At 37.9% G+C, this 24,729-nt stretch overlaps 1 protein-coding gene across 1 annotated transcript in view; it reads right to left on the bottom strand.

Annotated features, from left to right (window-relative positions):
- LOC135072676 (hemicentin-1-like) overlaps positions 1-1,937 on the bottom strand; it is a 67,801-nt gene extending 65,864 nt beyond the window's left edge. Inside the window, exon 1 of the mRNA XM_063966685.1 lies at positions 1,734-1,937. The gene's annotated coding sequence lies outside the window, so the exon portion shown is untranslated. The remainder of the gene's footprint in view (positions 1-1,733) is intronic.
- Between the last annotated feature and the right edge of the window lie 22,792 nt (positions 1,938-24,729).

Below are 24,729 nucleotides of genomic sequence, written 5' to 3'. Positions count from 1 at the left end.
CTGTAAAAAACGTCATAAAACTGTCAAACTCCATACAAAAATCACCGGTTATCATTATAGTTACGGTCAAAGGGTGGTGCAACTCAGCTTAAAAATACAGATTTATTTAGAATTTTATAACAACAAGTTGATAAAGTAACATGTTTCAAAAAAATATTGGCAATAAGGAAAGCCGGAAAAAAATGCTTCCGGGTATTTTAAATTGATACACAAAAAACCCTTATCATAATTTTCCACCTCTTTTTAAATATCGTGCGATGAAATTCAGCGATATTGTAAAAAAGCGTTATCAAAAAAGTTAATAAACGTAGCCTTTTTCATTTAAAAGTAATGATATTAAAGTCTTTAATTACAGACAAAGTTGAAGCGATTCTTTGAAATTTTATCCTCATCTAATATGAAGATATTAAAGTCTAATATTTAGAGATTTAACATTAAAACTCTACGAAGAAAATGGTCAAAAATAATTTAACCCATTATAGACTAGCGGTCCCATATGGTACCACTTTTTTGTGTGTTTTAATTTGGCTCTATACATTAACAGGTGAAAAGATGCAGTGCTCTGATTGATACAAGTCGTAGTCAATAGATATGGTCTATGCTTCTAGGAATAAAAATTGACAGTTATTCTTTTCAGTTGTGTGTAATAAATGATTGAAGTGAGCGCATTAAAATTTTCTCTTAAAAATTGACGCGCCATTCAAGCAAGTGATCATATTTTTTTTGTGTGATAGTGAAATACTGATTTTGTTACAATCTTGTATTCTCCATAAGTGCTCTAATTATGAAATGGTGTAAAATTACGTCGATAGGTAATAATAATTGGAAATATTGTATGTCAAAATTACTGGTACCGTACGGTACCGCTAGCCGCTTACCGTGTCTTTTTCATTATTTTATTATTTTTAGTTTTTACTGTAGTTATTGGGAAGTATGTGATATATTCAATGGTATATAAGGTATACAGGAAGATAAAGTAAAATAGTTTCCTATACTTTACAAAACCATGGGTTTTTGTTTATTTTAGATGTAACTTACACGAAACATTGGCAGTTTTGGAGGACGATGAAGGTCCCAAGACGAAGCAGATATTTATAGAACGAACTCGAGATAATTGCAATTCTCGAACAATATTAGAGTATAGGAAATGTTACGTGGGGCTAAGTGCAGCGTGCAAAGCCAAGCTCCATTCCAAATTTTTGAATATTCAAAGATAAAAATTAATATTCCTTACCCAATATACAGTTTTTTTTACATTTAATATCACTTCTATTATTTGCTTGTATATTAATACATATAATAATAATAATAAAATATATAATTTACCCTATTTTTATAAAGTCCATGATAAAGTTATGTTTTAGCCGACTGACACGGTAAGAGGCTAGCGGTACCATATGGTACCAGCGTTTTTTTTCTAGATTCCAGGTCGGATCATTTTTTTAATGCTTGTATAGCATTATGTAGACCATAATTATGAACATATTTCAAAAAAACAAAAATCTGACACTTTAAGAAAACTCAGTCTATAATGGGTTAATATTCTTGAAAGTTTTTTGCGCTTTATTTGATTTAGTTTTGTATTTTGTAAGCAACAATCTTCAAAAGTCAAATATTGGCCTTCTAAATTCTAATTGTAAACTAAATAAATTGTATTAATTAATAAATAAGTGACAAAACGAAACATCTCAATCCTAAAGAACACGTAAGTGACATCTAAACTTAAGACGTACCTATACACCGCAACGAAAACTCCTTCAGTCCAAACAAACTAGTCCCCCACTGGCAACCTGAGTCAAAACAAAGTTCCGTACACACTGCTCCTTCATGGAAATGTTTTGGCAACTTGGCCAATGTTGGTTTGAACTAATTACTTATTTTGACATGCGGGAGGCGGGGACCTCTGTGCACAACACGGGTTCTGCCGTACGATGATACTTGTGACTGCGGCATCGTGCCGTCTCCTGCTACGAATCGGAACGCGCACGCGTCAAACTATAAAACGAAGCGTAGCTACAATAGACTGTATATCGTTTGGGTAAGGTTGAGAGTTCAATGGTTGGTGTTGTTCCCGCAAATTTTTCTCAATGTCCGTCCTAACTAAATTGCAAAACCGCCGGTCTGAGAATAGAGGGATCGGCTGTAATCACCTCAGAACAACAAGGCGGTGTAACGAGCCACGGTTTTTTCTTATTTACCGTAATTCACACTTAGCTTAATCTTATAATCGGGTGAATTAACATAGAGTCGGCGCCGGGAAATTTAATTTCAGGTTGAGCGCAGATTACTGTATAATTTAGTAGTTTGTTCGTTCGCGGCGCGGATTGTGTTATAGTCAGATAATTAGACTTCATTTGAATATGCTGGCTACAGAAGCTCAGAACTTCGGTGCAGCTAATTTTATTTGTTTATTTTGGTATTTAATAATTTCTCACTGTAAGACTCACTCAAGCTTATTCTAAAACGCTGGGGTTAAATCATGTAACAATAGTAACTAAAATGCAAACCATTATCTGTTCCCTACATACTCGTGGTAAACTTTATCAAGGGAGGCAGAAATTCAATATTTTCGCGGATCAAAAAAAAACAATTCCCTGGTAAAATATGAAGGCTTATTCTTGAGTTTCTGAACGTAGACCGTTCAGCAGTCCTTTGGCTGAAATGATGACTATTTTATTACGATGATTTTTAAACTACTCTCTTAAACAATTTTGACCTTGTAGAGCTTCACAGTTACTGAATGTGACATATTAATACTCTTATTCTTTACTGACTCAAATTACAGTTCAACTTTCCCCTACGCCTTCACTATTTGGGTTTTTATTGGCAGTCAAGCTGTTTGCAAACTGCTGTCGACTGTCGATCCAATCGTTCAGCGTCGAGGACCAGAGTTGAAAACAATCCCTGTTACTTCGATAGTGAGTGTAGTGGAAGTTATAAATGAAAAGAGTGGACTGTATTAAAATAATTGTCTATTCGGTATAAATTTACAATGTTATCGAGACCGTTTTGTGCAAAGTCGTTGAAGAGAGTGCGTCAGGATCGTCTTCTTAGATGTTCGCTCGCGAACCGAACATTGCTCGTTCGTTCGCCGAACGCTCGCCGCTCCCTCCGGTCACGCCGCCCGCGGGCAATGTCCGTGAGTAGACAATCCCGTTTTGACTAGAAAAAAATGATAAACAAATTACGAAAGTGACCATCATCATCATCATCTCAGCCATAGGACGTCCACTGCTGAACATAGGCCTCCCTCAATGCTTTCCATGTTATCCGGTTGGTAGCGGCCTGCGTCCAGCACTTTCCTGCTACCTTTATGATGTCGTCGGTCCACCTTGTGGGTGGACGTCCCACGCTGCGTTTTCCGGTGACGAACGTGACGCCACGTGAAAAGACTTATATCTACGAGTATTTCATAAAACGGTAACAGTCCACAAAATACTTGCAAAGTTTACTGTCAAACTGTTATAGGCTTAGCAAAACTCTGAGAGGCTTGATTTACGAACAATAAATGGATGCAATAACAAAACATTTTTATTGTTGCCATGATTACCGCAAAAGGTTACGACTTACCGAAACATCTTTCATAAAAACGCAAATAAAGCGGTGGTGTTGAACAGTTCAGAATTGTTTGTTTGTTATTTTGATATAAACTTTAGTACTTATAAAATAATATTATTATCTTTAGTTAATTTACATGTACAGTATTACTGACTACTATCCTAGTGAAATTATGCTTTAGATAAATCAGTTTAAAATTACAAAGAAGCTATTTATTAATTTCATTTGTTCATACCAGGCCGTGACTGTTTGTAATTTTGTATTATACCAAACTCATCCTGATAGAAAATATACTGCAATATAACTGCAGAACGTTACGTTTTACAGTAAATTCTAACTACTCGCATCTAGTAAATATCTTGTCTAAAAATTTCTATAAACAAATGTAAACTACGAGTACCTATTAATTAATTAATCTATTCCAGAAATGGTATTGGTTTCAAACTTCCATCCATCTCGATTGGAAAACAAACAAAGGTCGCTGACATCAATATACTCTGTGCCCTCTAGAGATCATCGACCCGCCTTTCTAAAATGATAACTGATAACACAGCAAATTTCACGGTTCATGGTTCCATAAAGTGTCTTCACAATTTCAAGCAAGCGAGAACGTACGGTTAGAAATTTTCCTTAAGGCATTTTTCACCCTGTTGTTTAAAAAAATACAATGTTGCAACTTTATGGCAGGAAGAAAGACAGGCTCTCTGAGGGTATAAATTTTAATAGACATCGGAAGATAGTGCTCTGTGTTATACTTCTGAGAATAGATTCAAGCACGTGTAAGGAACTCGTGTAAAGTTTTAATTAATGAATGTATTCACATTCAAACAAGTAAAACTGATCTAGTAATAAAATAGCGATTGTAGCGTACTCGCAAAGGCCGCCTCGTGTAGAACGTACACGTGTAAAATTTTTATTTGAATTTTTCTAGCTTAATCATTCACAAGATCGTTCTTCTGTTAGTTCGTTCCAGCCAAATGACGTCCATTGCTGGACAAAGGTTTCCCCCGGTCACAAGATCACACTTCAACTTTTTGTTCATAATAATAATAATTTTAAGTTATGATATTGTATTCATAGAACATCTCCCCAAAATACTCCCATGGTACTGTATTTCTTTAAAATGATGGCCTTATTTTAGAAACATTACAAATTATTATTTCATTCATAAAAACTGGCTTTATTAAATTATTACCACTCACGGTACAGAACAATAGCTCTATTATTATCTATTTATCGATCGAAAATAGTCTGCTAGCTGTATTATCCGAATGAGAGATTGGACAATGATTGCCTTTGTAACTTACAAATGACAGACAGGTTGAACTAAGAGATTCCAAGAAGATCGGAGCAATGACTCCGCAAATCTAGTCAAAATTGAACTTATTCCGATAAAATTCCGACTTACATTAGACGATTAGGGATTGTAATTTCAATATTGGTTCATAATAGGTACGTTCTAAGCTAGAAACAACAGAAATATTTCCGAATTTAGATAATAATTAATTTACAGATGCCAGACAAACCTGTTAAATATTACAGGTGTACTACAAGTACATGCAGTTACGTGTACATCCATACCTGGTCTTACAGGTGTTTTAAACTTCGAAAATAACAATTTCAGTCGACAATAATTATTATGACATGCTTTAGTGATTGATCGACTATGTTCTAAAATAAATTGAATTAGTACTTTTGTTCTGGCATAATTATGTTGATAAATACGAGTATTAAAGAAAACATTACATTTATTTCCAGCCAGTAGCTCACCACTGATAAATAACTAAAAATAGTGTGATAAAAAAGTAGCACTGCGCACATTGTAATTATGCGAGAAGTAAACAAATTATTCCATTGCCTGTAACTCTTATCTCAAGGTCTTAAAGTTCTAATATGATTGATAAATGGCAAAAACCTCTAAAATAAAGTGTGATAAAAAGAGGTCGCATTGCGCGCATTTTAATACAGCCCGCGGCGATGAATAGTACAAATATTTCAGCAGTGGAAGCCGTCACGTAAGAGGCCCGCCTCCCTCGAGGTTCGGGAAATGCCAACGCGTGCGCGCCTCCGATATGAAATGCTCAAGTCGAGGATGTAGAGAGGGTGGGACAATCTGGAAACGGAATTTTTTTTTTAATGGGCAGACCAAAATTGATGGGTACTCAATTATACATTAATATATAATTATCAAGAATCCTACAACCCGGTTGAGTTAACCGTCACCTGGCAGCCGTGACGTCACAACGACGCTTTGGTACGGGACGAGGCGAACTCGCGGAAGTGTGTAGATAAGTGCGAACCGAGGTATGCAGTTAACTCGACTATAAATTAGTACTCGTTGTTAGATTTTTGTAGTAAAGTTTAAAAACATGCATTTAAAGAGCTATCATCAAACCCATTCACAAAAGTGGAAAGGACAGAGATAATTACAGACCTTCCCTCGATGTCCAAAATTCTTAAACGTCTGTATGTATAAGCGTCGATGAACTCCCTGGAATCCAACAATAATCTTTCAGCGTTACAGTTTGGTTTTCGGCCTGGAAGATTTATTAATGAAGCAGTGCACTGTGCTTTTGCTATTTGCTACGAATCTAAATGAAAAGATGAAGAACATCACATTATTTCTGGACATAGCTAAGACATGGTCTCTATCCCCATCTTGCTAACAAAGCTGGAAAAGATAGGCGTTAGAAGCAATTCTTTGAAATTTTTCCATGGTGTTCCCCAGGGCAGCATACTTGACCCGTCACTGTTTTTAGTCTTTCCAGAAATCCCGCTCTCTCGCGACAGGAATTTATTTATGCGGACGACACTGCACTTTATTTTAGCGAAATAAAAAGTTAGGAACTAATTCCTAAGTGCACAAAGGGAGTTTTTCAAGTGTCTGCTTGGCTATCAGTGCAATATGCTCATCTTTTCTCAGCTTATATGGGGAGATTCTGCCAAATCCAGTTGAGATCGAAAAAGCTTAAAGAGCATAATTTAAAACAGCAACCGCCCTCCCTTACTGACTTGCTGCTACTCTCAGCTCACACTGTACACCTATCAACCCGGAAAGGGATCAACATCGTATCGCGTTCTGCCGCGAGGTTGAGGCGTTTATGTTACGGTACGGATAAGTGGACCTTTCAATTATGGAGTTGCTTGATACGGTGACGATCCCTTTCCTGGTTAATAAATGTCCAACGACCATAAGGAATGGGATGTTCTGATTTTGTGATAAAAAAAAATTAAAGTCCTGTTTCAAACCGTTTAACTACGCTCAAAGCCCCTAGGCCACTTCTAGCCGCTATACGAAGGCGTACATAGGCGGGTATACCTCTCACTGTCACGAAATACATTCAAGCGTGCGATTTTAACGGTGTTATCACCGATCACCTGAGGCTATGGTTGTAGCTTAAACTTTTGTATCTTTATCAATAGACAGGTGAGGATTTAGGTACTTGGATAATGGTTTCAAGTTTTATGATGAATCAAGTAAAAAGACGAAAAACTAAGTAGGTAGACTGTAGGGAAATGGCATGAGCGACACAATTTGATTGTTTAAAGCAAAAACAAATTTAAATTACGAGGCCCTTAGTAAGTCTGCTAATGATACTGTGAATTTTAATTATTTATGCTCCAAAGAGATTCGCCAAGGAAAGAAGAAATACTCAAAAATGTGAGGCTATGTATTAATTCCTGTTATTTATCCGCTATGTAAATTACGTAATTAATATTACCAAGTCAAAGGTCAGCCCTCGTTTTTACCGTAATAATCAAATATGTAAATTTTCAAAAATACCAAACGATTACCTGGAATCTGAGTTTATTAAACTGAATTTGATAATCAAAGCATTCCGAAATAAAATGTCTTTAAGGAAGTATAATTTCCTGACTTTGAGACATTTTCCATTACATGGTCCCTTCCCTTCAACCTTGTCAATTAAAATGAATATTTTATTCGTGAAATTAGAAGTTAAATTAGGCTGTTTAATCTATCCGGATCCTGGGGCCGATTTCACAAAAAAGTATATTATTTCAAGCGATCGTAATTAAAATTCTTCGGCATAAGCCAGGAAAAATAATAATCGAAATGATTTTCTTAAAATAGGCACCAGTTCGTATTGATCAAGCTGTAACTAGAACGAACAAATTCTCGTTACAGATGCCTGTTATTTTAATTGAGTCTCATTTTAGCCACGTGTTACACAATCAATAGAAATACAACAATTTTTGAGTGGCGACCACGGACCGAAAGATTTAGTGTGGCCAGGGCTTTTACTAGGTAGACCGACGATCTGATGAAGGTCGCAGGAGGCCCGGAAATAGGCAACGCAGGACCGATCATTGTAGAAATCCTTGGGGGAAGATTTTATCCAGTGGTGGAAGTCATTTCGCTCTCGTGTTTTAAAATTACATTTATAATTTTTGAGTTGTGCAATTTATGCACTATTGCCCTGTCTTCATTTGCTCCAGATTACACATTACAAACAATAACCATAAGCGCAAGATTAGTTTAAAATCTTACCTACTTATGTGGGCCCTTGCCCACCTTTGATAAATTATGATGAGTAAGCGTTCTGCACCAACTCACTATTAGAAACTGCGTACTTTCACAGTATAGAAAGAATCAGAAGGATAATAATTTACTCTCTTAAAAACTCTCTCTCTATTGGTTCTCACTTCAACACCCCAATTTGTGATCTCGTTATTATTTATTATTAAGATAACACTTTTAAATTATTGTAAGTACCTACCTTTAGTATTCTATTATAGCGTCTCCGTAGGGTAGTGTTACTTCGATAGTTATGTGTAGTGCAAGTTGATAAATAAAATAACGTGTGGACTGTATAAAATTAGAATCTATTCGATATAAATTTACAATAGCAACCGTTTAGTGCAAAGTCGTTGAAGAGCCTGCGTCAGGGTTGTCTTCGTGGATGTTCGCTCGCGAACCGAACATTGCTCGTTCGTTCGCCGAACGCTCATCGCCCGCTCGCTGCTTCCTCCGGTCACGCCGCCCGCGGGCAATGTCCGTGCGTAGACAGGTAACTATAATAAAAAACTGTGTCAGAGTCCGCAGTAACTTCTCTAAATAATTGTGTACAATCTTTTAGACAAACTACATGTTAAACTCGATCAATAACATTTGTAAGATTATGCCAAAAGCCGCTTCGTGTGTACTTAAACAGTGATCTGTTTAAAAACGATTTCTTTATAATGAACCCACTGAATAAGCATTTATTATTTAAATAGTTCACACACCATGGCATTTATTCAATCTTCCGTACTAATTGTCTTAGGTTTGCGGTACTGGCTGTGCTTAGGCAGTTTACTTGATAAATTGCTTGGGGATAAGCCTAACTAATGGTTTATTGTGTTTATAACGTCCGAACGGAGCCGGTAGATGGCGGTTGCGGCAATGCTGAGAGTACGGTTCCGTAAGCCAATGTTAAATATGAGAAGATTTGAAACTACGGAATAACTGCAATTGAGAAGTCAAAGGACTGAGGTGGAATTGTGTAAAGCAATCGTAATCATTTGACAGTTCATAACGTACGATAAAGTCAGTTAAACAAAGCGTTTGACAGAATAATCGTACGTTATGAACTGTCAAATGATAACGATTGTTTTACACAATTCCACCTCTGAAATTGGAATAGCCTGGTGTTTCAAGCACTGGACAAATCCCGTTGGGGACAAATAAAATTCAGGACTAATAGACAAATATTATGTACAAAATCAGCAAAAAGACATCAACCTTCTTTGGCCAATTTGGGGAGTGTAGGCCATATTCTCCACTTGCCTCTGGTCAATTGGATAGGGACGTGCTGTGCACGTGCACGTCGTGCACTTCTAATTATAGTAGGGACCAAATGACTTGATGATTGTGAAACATACGAAAGTGTTTAATTTGAAGTGCTGTCGTTAGTAAATTATGTTTGTTTTAAGAAAACAAAATAGAAAAAAAAATAAAAAAAATGTGTTCATCAAAAGAAGACAAGAATTATTAAGAATCTGTTACTTGTACAAATGTTCATAATTGATGATTTAAAGAACATGTAATTTTTTTCCAGAATCATATTCTTTTTATTCAACACTAAAACATCTTTACTTCTATAACAACAAAGGCGTATATTGAAACAAACATTATCTACATCTCACAAGCACAATTGAAAGCTAAGTCCTTATAAACATTTTCCAGCTGCGCGCTCATGTTCATAAATTGCTCCCCACAAACGTATCTCAGTCGTGAAATACCTCGGAGTTAAGTAATCCTTGAAAATATGCATAAAATAATAACGCTCAGCTGTCGAGACCTATGCATAGGAAACGGGCTTAAATCCGAAATATGCAAATTCGGTTCAGGCGAATAAGTTTTGAACAATGTATACTGTATTGGGCTACCTGCTTCGTTTATTGGATAAACGTACACGCTTCGAAAGAGGTACAAATTATAATTGCGTTCAACTCGTACGTGAAGATACAAGCTCGTGCAATAAGACATAACTGTAAAATAAGTAACTACAAGATAATATTGTCTTATTGTGAGTTTTAGGCTGAGTTGCACCACCTAACTTAAACCGTAACTATGATGATAATCGGCGTTTTTTGTATGGAGTTTGACAAACTTTTGACGTTTGTTAAAGTTGAAGAATTATTTTCTTTTACACTTTACTTGACATTACCATTAGCCGTGTTAAATACATATGGAAGACTACGAAGTCTGACACTGCTTGTAAAAGATTTGAAACAGAACATTCCCAAAACACAGTCTCAAAAACAACTAACTGAACAACATAGACGACATACTTTATACTGCCAGCCACAAAGCTTGTAAAACTTGTGCATTTTTCACCGCGAAAGTTTAATGTCGCCTAAAGAAGCCCATTAAGCGTTTAAATTCCTAAAAATATTTCATTTCCTAAATGCAGTGTTTGAGAAGAGCCCAAGAAAAACAGGCGTCATGCGGCAGTCGCTCGAGCCATTGTGTGTCTGACCTTAATCCGCCATTTTTTGCTGCTCGCTTGCAGCGTTAGTTGGAAACATACGGGCTACATTTGGAGCGGCAACGCCGGGACTTATGAATTATTGGCTTTATAGAAAACATTTATAATTAGCTAACTGAAAAAGTTTTTAGTTTAATGTTTGAGATGCGTTTCTGTTTATGCAGTGTGAATCGATTTCACAGCGTCTACATCGTAGCTACGAGTAATATCGTAGATACGCTACGACTGCCGTAGTACGTTTACTATGAATGAGTATTGCTACGGAAAGCGTCCGTATCAGAATATCCGATCTGTTAACACAATTTTTTTTTATCCACAACGAGGAAGCTCTTGGCCTGTATCTCACCTGATGGTAAGTGACGATCAGGCTGAAGGTGGAAACGAGCTTCACCCGGAATCCTGTTTATTGTAGCGAAAGTAGATAAAACCATTTACTTTATTTATAGCTATAAAAATTAGCTAAATCGTACCCACTAAATCATATTATATATTTTTAAGTTAAACCGACTTCAAAAAAGAAGGCGGTTCTATGTTTGACTGTATGTCACCGTTGCTGTATGGTTCTATATTCGCCACTTAAGAAACAGAACAAATTAATGCAAATAACTGCCAAAATCATTATTCAGATAAATATTCTCTTCTCCTTAATTATAAACGCAGCGTCCGCCGTCTGCAATACACATCAGTATGTTTCCAACGCATTCTACGTGACAATAGCGCTCTCGCCTGACACCTGACGGGTGTCGCGTGACGGCACAGATTATTGGCACTGTAAATCAACCAGATTGGACACGTTCGGTAACCAATATATCACTTTGTGCGAAAATTTCCCAAGCTTCGTCTAGAGCTCCAGTGTTGTCGCCAATTTTTCGGACAATGCCTCTATTTTGCGAGCCATCTGTTCTGAGAGACAAGGGTCACAACTTAAAGTAGAGCTTATGAAAAACTGCGTCACACAGCGTTTCGATTTGATGTCACTTAGGGTAAATTGACACTCTATTTATGCAGAGGTAAAAATAGGTTTTACCTTGAAGAGAATAAGGGTTGGTGTTCGTAACACAATAAAAATATGTTAGTAAAGTTTTCAAGGCTCCGAAGTTAGACAATTTGCGTATATTTACTTCGAAACCTACTTAAATTGAAACTGTGTCGCAGGAAAGGGTACTAAAGTTGTTAATTATGCGAACTTCAGTTCGTAGTGATGACTAAAGGCCATATCACATTTATCGACCCAGAAAGGGATCAACATTCGCGCTGTCAACCGCGAGGCGAGGCGTTTACGTTACGGTGCGGACAAGTCTGCGTTGCAGTACGGAGTTTCATACAAAAAATACTGACCGCCTCGATTTGACACGGTTACGATCCATTTCTGGGTTAATAAGTGTGCTTCGTCCTTAAATGTAATTCCAAAAACAATCAGATAAAACATGCTACCACGCACGCCTCACACTTCAAGCAAATAGTACCTACACATTTATTGTCATTATGTAAACGAAACATTCACAACTTAAGACGCAGTAAAATTCAACGTAACCACCGAAACATCTTAAGAGAAAATTGTATATAGACTAAAGTACACGAAACAAGTTTTGGGAAACTTATATGAGTTTCAGCGACTGAGCTTAAAATACTCGTTGACGCCATAAGGGAGACAGGCAGAATATTCTGTAAATGGTTTTCATTTACATTAATTTTAGGTAGACAGATAGAGAAATTATTTCACAAAAAGGTTATGGAGACATCAAATACAGGATTTTTTTCTGTAGTTTTAGTTTCTCTAAGCATGTTTTATCATAAAATTAATCCGAAAGGAAATATTTAAAAAAGCTGCTACTACGCAGCATTTTTCCAACATGGCGGCGCGAGCGGCAACCATTCGAGGTCGCAAAGTTAAAATTCGTAAAGAGCACATTGAAATCTATATAAATACCAATTTTCATTACTGCCGGAAAATTTTCCAGGTAAAGCCATTATTTTGTACCAAATGACTGGACTATGTGCTTAGTAAAGAAAATTAGTTTCATGTTTCAAGTTACATAGCTATGAAACAGTTCTTCTGTTCTTGTTTACATTGTGGTATAAGTTACTGTGTTTAAAATACTCGTCGTGAAGGTGCTAACACTATCAAAATGTAACGCTCAGTATTTTCAAAGCGAAAGTTTAATGGAACTCTTACTTCATTGCATGACAGAACACAATCATAATCTATACTTATAATAAATCTGTAGAGAGGTCAATTCTGTACATGAAATATATTTTCAAAATAACTATCAGGGGGTGATAAGTGATCGATACTGATGCCAAAAATGCAATCAATAAATTTTTGTCTGTCTGTCTGTCTGTCGCTTGAAATTTGGCATGCAGGTACCTTAGTACCTAAACTTAAAGCTTAATTACAACAGGATATTGAAAAATTCCCACGGGAACGGGAGTTAGCGGGAAAAAACATTTGTATGAAAAAATCTAAACCGCGTAAGATAAATGAAGAGGGTAAAACGGGATCCACGCGTACGAAGTCGCGGGCGGCCGCTAGTTTGAAATAAGATTACTTGGTATTACGAATTAGATTTTGGCGTGATCAGAATATCTTCTGAGAATACAAAAATACACGTGATGACTTATACACACATCTCTACGATTAGTAATAGAACTGTCAATGGGTCTAAAATTCAAATTTAAAAAAAACTTTATCTCATATCACCAACACTTCTTACTAAGGATTTGTTTTTAAGAAGATTTGTTTGTGTACAGTCGCGGAATGAAAAGGTTCGTCACCTTAGTGTCGGTTTTCGCTTGCAGTAGGTACTGTAAGAGTCAAACCTGCCAACATAACCGTGCAAGAAACAGTGCTGCAAACATTTAAATAAATATGACGTTTGCTAACGAATAAGGTTTTGCTTGTTTATTTTTCTATCTCATCAGTGCAATGTTACAAAATGTAGTTTTTTTATTTAATAGATAATGGCAGGTTGAACCAACAAGAAGGTTTTAGTTTATCAATCATTATTATCTTCTTGACAAGTTAAAACGTCAAACAACTTTGATCTGAATAATTTTGAACTTTACTGACGAACAGTCAAAGATTATTTTCTCTAACTCGAGATTATTCTGTAACATAGTTTCAAAAGGTAATATGTGCTCGCGATTCGTTGAAGGAATCAATTTGAAAACTGACGAACCTTTTCATTCCGTGACTGTACATAAAACTTGATGTGATAAGAGGCAGTAGATAAATAAAATACTGAATGAATTACTGACACTGCATGTTTAATAACCAGCTCCCTCAAGATGCCAAAACAACATGGCCGTCTTTTTCAGTACCATAGACAATGAACACAATCATAGACTATTAAAGAAATCCAAAGATGATACAACATCTCCCCTTTTTAGAAACAAAAATGCTAAGATAAACTTAATACATTAACACAAGTATTACGGCTAATGACAATAAATTATGCAGCTAATTTTAAGTTAATATAAGTACACAACTAATACTTCTGTTTTGTTACAGTATACATTTATGTTAAACAGCAACATACATAACACCAACACAAAATAATACTTTCATGTTTTGTTACAATAAACTTAGGTTAAACAGCAACATTAACCACTATTTTTAAGTTTCATAACATAGCTATTACATTCTATGTACTTAAATAATTGTATTGCCTAGTTACTTGGTTTCAGCCCTACGTAAATAAATACTTGGGTTCAGTGATTTGTTACACTGCTGAAACCAAGTTTAGGTAGAGGTTTACATCAATTATTTCTATTTTAGTTAAGTTACCATAGTAACACATATAGTCATTTAGATAAGCAGGACGCTTTACAGATCTTTTAAGTCTGGTATTATTTTGTTCAAATCCAGTTTCCTCCGAGCTACTAACATTAGAATTAGAAGGATTAACTTCAATGGATTCTGCAGAATCAACAATCTGATCCTCAACAGGATTTGTAATATCAGCAGAACCCTTACAATGCTCCTCATCTAAAATTACATTTTTATTTGTGACATACCCTCCTACCGTTGGTGAAATAGTTTCAGTAGGTGCCAACTTCAAATGCCATCTATTTCTTCTAAATTTCCCTCTTTCAGTATTAATTATATATGATCTAGGTTCCTTACATTTTGATGCAACTGTTCCATATATTTTCAAATCAGTAACCCACACTCTATCATTAGTATTCAGTTCTGGCAGATCCCTTGCTCTATGTCTCTTATTGTAATAACACCCATTTCTATGTTTCTTTTCCAACATCTTTTGTTTGAATTCTTGACCTAAGACTACTGGGTTATCAAGTTTACTAGATATAATAGGAAGGTTATCTCTAAGTTTTCGGTTAAACATTAATTCTGCTGGACTATAACCTATCTCAGAAGGGGTATTTCGATAGATTAGTAAAGCTAGATAAATATCCTTATTTTTTGTTAGAAGAGACTTTGCAATCTTTACTCCGGATTCGGCTAGACCGTTACTTTGTGCATAGTAGGGACTACTAGTTATAGACTGAAACCCATACTCTTTGGCAAAATTATTAAACTTTGTTCTAAATTGTGTACCACAATCTGACCTTACTACCTCTGGAATTCCATACCTAGAAAACATTTCTTTGCATTTAACTATTACACAGTCTTCAGTCAAATCATGTAGTTTAAATATTTCCAGATATCTAGAGTAATAGTCAACTGCAACTAAATACCAATGGTTTGAAAATTTAAATAAGTCAATTCCTATTTTCTGCCAGGGTCTATCTGGTGGTGGGTCTAGTACCATGGTCTCTTTATAATTTTGTGATGTTTCTATACAGTTTGAACAAGTCTTAACTTTTTCCTCAATTTGTTTTGATAGACCTAACCACCAAACTGACTGTTTTGCACGCTCCCTACACCTTGTAATTCCTAAATGTCCTTCATGAATTCTATCTAAGATTTCTTGTTGCATGTTGTCAGGTATTACAATTCTTGAATTAAACAAAAGAAATTCCCCTTCCACTGAGAAGTTGTCCCGATACTGATAATATGGTTTCAAATTACCTAACAGATGTTTTGCAGGCCACCCATGAACTGTAAAGTCTATAATTTGAGTGCATATGTTACAGTTTCTCTGACTGGATTTTATTTTGTATAGAATGTTCTCTGACACAGTTTCACTGACAAGTGAATTGATATTGAATTGTAACTCCTTTTCCTTATCTGAACTAAGATAAATTGGCAGTGGCTGTCTGGACAGGGCATCTGCTACTACCAATTCTTTCCCAGGGATATACTTTACTTCATAGTCAAAACGAGTCAACCTTAATCTAAATCTTAAGAGTCGCGGACTAAGGTCATCAAATGGTTTTGTTTGCAATATTTGCAGCAAAGGTTTGTGGTCAGTTTCTAGTATAATAGGAATACCTAATATATAATCTCTAAATTTCTCAGCTGACCATGTCAGAGCCAAGCATTCCTTTTCTATTTGTGCATAATGCTTTTCGGATTCTGTTAATGTTCTACTAGCATACATCACTACTGATCTTTGGCCTTTTTTATCTTCTTGTAATAAAACTGCTCCTAGCCCAAAAGAACTACTATCTGCTGAAATAATTATTTTCATTTCCGGATCAAAATGTGCTAGAGTGGGTGACCTTAGTAAATTGTCCTTTATAGTTTGGAATGCTTGTCTCTGAAGGTAACCCCAAATAAATAGCCGGTCTTCTTTTAAAAGCTCATGTAATGGTGCAAGGATTTGAGACTTATTTTGAATGTACCTTCCTACAAAATTAACCATGCCTAAAAATTGTAGTAATTCTTTTTTATTAGACGGATTTTTAAATTCACTAATGGCTTTGATTCGGTCTGGATCTACTTTTATTCCTTCTTTGTTAACAATGTGTCCCAAATAACTTACCTCCTTTACCCCAAACACACATTTACTTTTATTAATTGTTATCCCTTCATTATGCAATCTTTTTAAAACTTCTCTAAGTACCTGATCATGGGATTCCTTAGTAGGTTCAAAAATCAGAATGTCATCGACATGTATTGCTACGTTTAGGTCTTTCAGCAGATTTGAGAACTTCATACTGAAATATTCAGGTGCGCAATTAAGTCCAAATGGTAAACGGTTGTATATATACCTTCCAAAAGGTGTAATAATGGTTGTCAGCTTTTTAGACTCCTCATCCAGACGAATTTGATGAAATCCTGAAGTAGCGTCGATTTTAGAGAAATAATTAGCACCTTTCAGTCTACTTAATGTATTTTGTACCTTAGGAATTGGATAAACTGGCCTCAAAATATTTTTGTTTACTTGTGTATAGTCACCGCAAATTCTCACTTTATCATTCTTGAGCACTACCACAATTGGTGACACAAAATCAGTAGGTTCCTCAATTGGACTAATAATACCTAATCTTTGCAATCTATCCAGTTCTTCCTTAACTTTGGGCAAAAGAGGTATTGATACACTGCGAGGTGTTGCCTGGACATATGACTTAGGATTATTAATTAATTTTATGTGAAACTCATCTTTGAAAACCCCTAACTCATCAAAGATTTTTGGGAATTCTTTTTCTACTAAAACATTTGAATGTGTGTCACTGATCTGACTTGAATTTGAGATAGCACAAACTTTTAGAATATTCATACTATCAATTGATGGCCTGCCTAATATTGCTGTACTAAGATCTTTGATTACATAGACTTTACCTTCATATATCCTGTCCTTATATTGTAATTTCAGTTGCACCGTTCCCAGTACATTCAATTTGGTCCCATCTGGCCCTTTTACACTATCACCTGATTTCACCAACGGTAGTTTGGCCTTCACTGCAACATTTTCTGGTATAGCACTTATATCTGCTCCTGTATCAATTAAAAAAAATATTTTATCCACAAATTTGTCTGAATTAAATATACAAACATTTAACGTATACTTCCCACCTTGTATCATACACACCTCATACTCGTTTGAATCCTCTTTTATAATTTTAACTGCTTTAGACCGACACAATTTAGCAGTGTCCCACACGTTTACAATTGTAGCAAGTTGCTTTTTCCGCGGGACATTTTTCTCTTGGATGTCGCTCCTTCCCACAAAACCAGCAGTTTCCTGTCTTTTTTCTTTTTTCAATTTTCATGAGTTCTGTCACTTCACCCCTCATTTTCTTAGTTTCTTCCTGCTGTATTTCAGATTGTCTTCCCATTTGTATGGCTTCTTCTAATGTAAGATCTGGTTTGAGTAGCATCCTGTCGCTTAGACTTTTATCTGCAATACCAACGACAATTCTATCTCTGATAAGATCAGTCTTCAGAACGCCGTATTCACAGTGCTCGGCAAGTCGGTGTATTTCAGTGACAAATTCGTCAACCCTTTCGCCTTGTAGTTGCACCCTGGCGTTGAATTTGAATCTTTCATAGATTACATTTCGTTTGGGAGCGAAAAAATCATCAAATTTTTTCAATAGCTTAAGGTAGCACATGGCGTCCTCCCCAAACTGCAATATTACGTCTTCTGCCCTTTCTCCCATGCAATAAATGAGGCAATTTATCTTTTCTTCGTCGACGTTGTTGTTTTGACCTGTTAAACTCATGTACCTCATAAATCTGGTTTTATACTTCGGCCATTCTTCCGGCACAAAACTGAAAATTCCGGGTGGCGTCACCTTGGCTTGGTGGCCTCTTCCACCCTGCTCTGCCTCCTTCATGTCTGATTTATGTTTTTTCTCCATTTATTACTTTTACCGCTGCCACCATGTGATAAGAGGCAGTAGATAAATAAAATACTGAATGAATTACTGACACTGCATGTTTAATAACCAGCTCCCTCAAGATGCCAAAACAACATGGCCGTCTTTTTCAGTACCATAGACAATGAACACAATCATAGACTATTAAAGAAATCCAAAGATGATACAACACTTGACCCTAATTTCATGTGTACTTCAATGACATCATTACTGGAACGTAAGTAAAACACCGAGGTTGGAGACTGACTGGTTTATTGTCAATAATAGTAATACGAATCTACCTCCATACATTTGTAATATGACAACCCTACATATTTCCCCCTTTTAATAAGGTTTTGCTTACTTATAACTAATGTAAACGAAGCTTAAGCTTAAACAGTTAAAATATACAAAATACACAACTACTAATTATTAGCAGGCAAATACTCATAACTACTGATTGTTGGTAAATACATAATGCATATAACTAGTTTAACTAGGTAGTCCCAACTTCCTAAGCAGTAGGGATAACTATACAGTATAGCCAAATTTTAAACCTTCTTAGCTCTTAGGTATGCTCGCATAGCCCGAGCCGAAGCGCCCGGCGGTGGAGGAGTCGGGGAACGCGCGCACGCTTGCAACCCAGGGAGAGGTTCAGGAGTTTGGGGCGCGCATGTTCGATCAAATTTATCTTTCTCCAACTCTTCCCCCACTGCGTCTTCAAATGTGAGGTCGTCATTTTGTGTGTCCGAGTCTTCTGTTTCGGTATTTACATTCGGATTAGATAGTGAAAATCTTTTTGGATCCGAACTCAGAGGTATGATTTGGTCTTGATGTCTACGCCATTGAACATCTTGCCCTTCGTTCACTTTATAAGATAACGGACCTGTTTTATGTGTTATGTTGCCTTCTACCCATTTAGGTGTTTTATCAGAATAACCTCGTACAAGGACGGCATCACCTACGGCTAAATCTCTGTCCAAGCCGCCCTTGTTCCTTATCTGTCTTTGTTGCGCCGCCTCCACGACGGCCGCCGGGTCCGGCCGCAGCGCGTCTAGGCGCCCGCGCAGTCGGCGTCCCAGCAGCGCCACGGCCGGGGCGACGTTCGTTGTGGCTTGTTCTACATTACGATATTGAAATAAGAATTTAGATAATGCTTTCGGTACGTTTTCTCCCTCATGGATGGCTCTCTTAATGACCTTTTTAATAATTTTGACAGCGTTTTCTGCGGCCCCGTTACCCTGAGGTCTGTACGGTGCCGACGTTAAATGTTTAATACAGTTTTTTACACAGTAATTTTTAAAATCTACTGACAAGAAAGGCGGACCATTATCGGTCACTAATTGAATTGGAAGCCCGAATCTAGCAAACACAGATCTAAGTATCTCGATTGTGGATTTAGCGTCCGTTCTGTTCATAGATATTGCTTCAATCCACTTTGAATGTGAATCAATCATGATAATGTATTTTTTTCCCCCACAATCCGCGAAATCAACATGGACTCTTTGCCAAGGCCTCAGTGGAAACTCCCATGGATGCAAAGAGGCGTGCGGGGGGGCATCTCGTACCACCTGACACGCATGGCAAGATTGACTCATCTTTTCAATATCCCCATCTAATTTCGGCCAATACACGTAATTACGTGCCAAATTTTTCATTTTTATTACGCCTAAATGACCCTCATGAATTTCCCCTAAAACCCTGGCTCGCAAAGATGTGGGCACAATAAGTCGGTATTTAAAAAGCAAACATCCCAGTTCTAAACATATTTCGTCTTTGCGTGCGAAATAGGCTTTTTCCTCTTCACAGCTGGTACCCGCTGGCCACCCAAACAAAACATAACCTTTTATCTTACATAACAACTTATCTTTACCAGTTTCCCTCGCTATTTCCTTAAAACTCACAGGCATTGTATCATCAACTAATTCTAGATAATTTACCGTAGTGATAGTGTGACTACGACTCGACTCGTGCCTCAGCGGTAAACGCGACAGCGCATCGGCGGGACCGTTATCAGTTGACCTAACAAACTGTACTGAAAAATCATACGCGGATAAACGGGCCGCCCACCTCTGTAAGCGACTGGCTGCGGTTTGCGGGATCCCACCCTTTTTGCCAAAAATAAAACTAAGTGGTTGGTGGTCTGTCCGCAAAACAAATCGCCTCCCGTATAGATACTGGTGATGTTTAGTAATACCAAAAAAGATTGCCAGAGCCTCCTTATCTAACTGACTATAATTGCGCTCGGCCGCGTTGAGCGTCCCGGACACGCAGCTGACGGGCCGCTCGCTGCCGTCGGCGTACACGTGCGCCAGCACGGCGCCGAGCCCGTACGCGCTGCTGTCCACCGACAGCACGAGCGGCCGGCCTTCTTCATAATGCGCGAGTAATTTATCGTTCAAAAGTGACTCTTTTGCAGCAACGAAAGCTTTTTTGCACTCGCCATCCCATTTCCACTCTGCCCCTTTTTTAAGCAGTTGATGTAATGGATGTAAAATAATGCTCAAGTTGGGTATAAATTTGCCGTAATAATTTAGCATGCCTAAAAAACTTTTTAATTGAGTTACGTCACATGGTTCTGGAACCTTATTAATTGCCTCGAGTTTTTTTGGATCGGGACGCAAGCCGGTTTTATCTATAATAAAGCCTAAGTATTTTACACTTGGTTGTTGAAAAACACATTTTTCCAATTTAACAGTAAAACCCATATTACGTAACCGCTCTAATACTGCACGTAAATTATTTAAGTGACTAACCCTATTGGGTCCCGTCACGCATACATCGTCTAAGAATACGACCGTGTTAGGTATGCCCCTCAGGGTTTCTTCCATAATTTTTTGGAACTTTTCAGGTATACAAGAAAGCCCAAATGGAGTGCGGCGATATACAAACGTACCAATGTGTGTTGTAATGGCAGTAAAAGGTTGAGAATCTTCAGTTAAGAGCAGTTGTTGGTAACTATGTTTTAAATCAATTTTTGTGTACTCCTCCCCTCCACTAAGAGTCGCAAACATCTCCTCTATACGAGGGAGGGGATACGGATCACGTTTAAGCTTAGGATTTATCGTAATTTTATAATCGCCACATATACGTATATCGCCGCATTCCTTGATCACGGGCACAATGGGTGTCCCGTAGTCAGACGACTCGACCCTGTAGATCGTGCCCTCCGCCTCCAGCCGCTCGAGCTCGCGCTCGACGCGCGCGCGCAGCGTCAGCGGCACTGGTTGTGCGCGCACGTACACCGGGGTGTCGTCAGTCACTTCCAAATTAATTGTTTTTTTACATGTACCTAACTTATCTGTAAACACTTCTGGGAACTCTTTTACCAGTCTGTTCACTAATGGATCACTCGAGACATTTTATCAGCAATTTTATGCAAATCGATTGTTATATTTTTAATACCGAGAATGCGTACCCACTCCCTGCCTAGTAAAGGTCGTCCTCCTCTTTTAATGACATACAGACGACAGTCTGACACGGAAATATTACCAAGGCATAAGTTGACTTTAATAAACCCAAGTGATTTCATTTTTGAACCGACATAACTACGTATGTTTAAATTATCTGGTATAATTATTTTTCTAAAATAATGTTCATAAAAGTCTTGATTTATCGTCGAGATTCTACTTTCTTCAAATTCGATGCTGCGACTGTCTACCTCTACCGAAATCATATATGGTTTGTCACCTGCACCATCCACTTGAATGTTAAAGAAATCCTCGCCTTCGCAGTCGTCATCACTCACGTAATTTTGACGCACATTACCGCGACCCGTATTACGCTTGCACATCACTTTTAAATGCCCACGCACACCGCACTCATCACAATTGTAGTTCGCAAACCGGCACTTGTCCGCCCGATGCGGCTTGCCGCACCGCCAGCAGCGGGGGGCTGCGCCGCCGCCGCCGCTGCCGCCACCTTGCTGTCCGCGCCTCACGTTCGCCTGGTGCAGGCCTTCGCCCGCCGAAACGTCGCTGGGGCCCGCGACCGCCACCGCCGACGCTGCTTGCGCCGCAGCCGTATTTGCATGCTTTTTTGTAGTTGACTTGTCTCTCAGCGAAAATCCTTGATCGCATTGCTTCACTCGCCAGGTCAGACACAAATTGATCGCGTAGATTTTCTTCCAGGTTCATTCCAAAATTACACGTCGTTGCGAGATGTTTTAAGTTTTGTAAATAATCGGAAAGAGGTTCGCCGACCATTTGTCTACGCAGTCTAAAAACATGTCGCTCGGCGATCTCAGAGCGTTTTGGTTCTAAATGATCTGACACAAGTTTCACAAGTTCATCAAAGGTCTTTTCTTCCGGCACATTCGGTGAACACAAATCACACATTAACGAGTACGTGCGCTTACCGACTACCGTGATTAGGCACGATACCCACAAATCCGATTTGATTTCGTTCAACAATATAAATTGTTTAACTCGGCGTATATAAGCCGGCCACTGCTGAGATTCCAATTCAAACGGTTCTAATTTACCGATCGGCATTTTTAGTAAACCAACTATACTTTAATTCGTATGAAGTACGCGTGAAATCGACCCGTCGCCAATGGAACGTAAGTAAAACACCGAGGTTGGAGACTGACTGGTTTATTGTCAATAATAGTAATACGAATCTACCTCCATACATTTGTAATATGACAACCCTACAATTACGAAAGAACCCTGAATTCAAAATCAACCACTTGTAAATATCAATAGAGCTTAATTTTCCGTGAAATAGTGTGAATAGATAATCACAGACGCTGAATTGCTTGCACGCTGAACTAATGTGCAACGCGTATGCAAGACACGTCTCGCGGCGCCATGCGCACCTTAGACTGTGGGAATTAAATTTATTCTACGAAGCTAGAATTATTTTAATTAAAATTTCTGCATACTGCAAAGAAAAGGATATTTCTGTGTCTTAGTTAAGAATATCCGCCAAAGAATATCCACTGCTTGACAGAAGCATCCACAGATTTACACGATTTGTCATACGCTGTCCGCATCCAGGGTTTCCGCAACGTTCGCCAGATCGTCGGTCCACCAAGTTGACGCTTGCTCACACTGAGTTCTCCGGTCCTTGGTCGCCACTCGAGAACTTTTTTGTCAAAACAGTTAATTGCGAAATACTCTTGACGAGCCGCCCAGAAGCTTGGAAACATCTTCCAGGGTGGCGGTGACAGTTTCAGAGATTATTATGACCGTCTCAAAAAGTCAAAAGTCAAAATTGCTTTATTTGCATGGACTATCAAACTCAATGATGTCTACTTTTCTCAGCTGTCGCTCCAACTGGATAGATTTCAAGTTCTGATCATATATTGATATGAAATCCACTTACGTTGTTAAAATGCAATAAAAATTCTTGTTCCTATTTCGGTGTTGGGCTATTTTTTTCCGTCCAAAATTGAAATTTTAACCCACTGCGTCACATAAATCACATACCAGCGCAATCATAGCGTATATAAATGATTTACGATCAATCTATAGGCCAATGTGCTCGGTTTGAAGTTTTAGTACCTAGATTTGGCTATATTTTTTCGGTATCTATTGAAGCAGAAAGTTTATATGCGCGTAGGTTTGATTTAGGTTCAGATGAATATTTTGAATAAAGCGGTTCTCGTTTCATACTGCTGGATAAAGGCGTTCCCCATAGATTTCCATAAAAACCAATCCTACGCTGCTCTAGTGGCAACACGGGGAGAAAAACATAGTGTAGACGGGCTTTTCACTCGATAGACCGACGATCTGATGAAGGTCTCGGAAGGCACCTGTTTAGCTAATCAGTAACATGTGTTAGAAAAGTTAACCTTACCAAAGAGATCCCAAAAAAATAGCTATTAATGAAATTACACTCCAACGTCCCTTCCTGAAACTGAACTCTTCATTAACATCGCAATTTATTTATTCAGGACGACATGAGCACACAGTAGAAATGAAAAGTAGGTCTGCTTGAGTTTTTTCGTCAATGATGTAAAACTGGCTGGCTGAATATAATATGTAGATCCGAGGAATACGCGTTCGAACCTCACGGTCGCAAGAAATTGTAATTATGACATAATTATGGCTTTGAAACGTGGCCTCTCACTATAGGCCTCATAAAGAAACTCAAAGTTGCACAGCGTGCTATGGAAAGGGCTATGCTCGGTGTTTCTTTACGAGATCGAATCTGAAATGAGGAGATCTGTAAACGAACTAAAGTCGCTGACATAGTCCGACGGATTCGCAAGCTGAAGTGGCAATGGACAGGGCACATAGTACGCAGAACTGACGGCCGATGCGGCAGCAAGGTTCTGAAGTGGAGGCCACGTACTGAAAAACGCAGCGTTACCTAACTTGAAAAATTAAATTTAACCTACTGTTATCTTTTATTTTGGCCTATCGCATGTTTCGAGACCTCAATGTTAGCTTGAATCGCTGACACAAATACACAGGGAATACGCAATCAATGTGCAAATGATACCAAGAATCAGATGGCTAGC

The sequence above is a fragment of the Ostrinia nubilalis genome, chromosome 6, assembly GCF_963855985.1.
Source record: "Ostrinia nubilalis chromosome 6, ilOstNubi1.1, whole genome shotgun sequence".
Taxonomy (NCBI): domain Eukaryota; kingdom Metazoa; phylum Arthropoda; class Insecta; order Lepidoptera; family Crambidae; genus Ostrinia; species Ostrinia nubilalis.
This window is presented reverse-complemented; position numbering and strand designations above follow the sequence as displayed.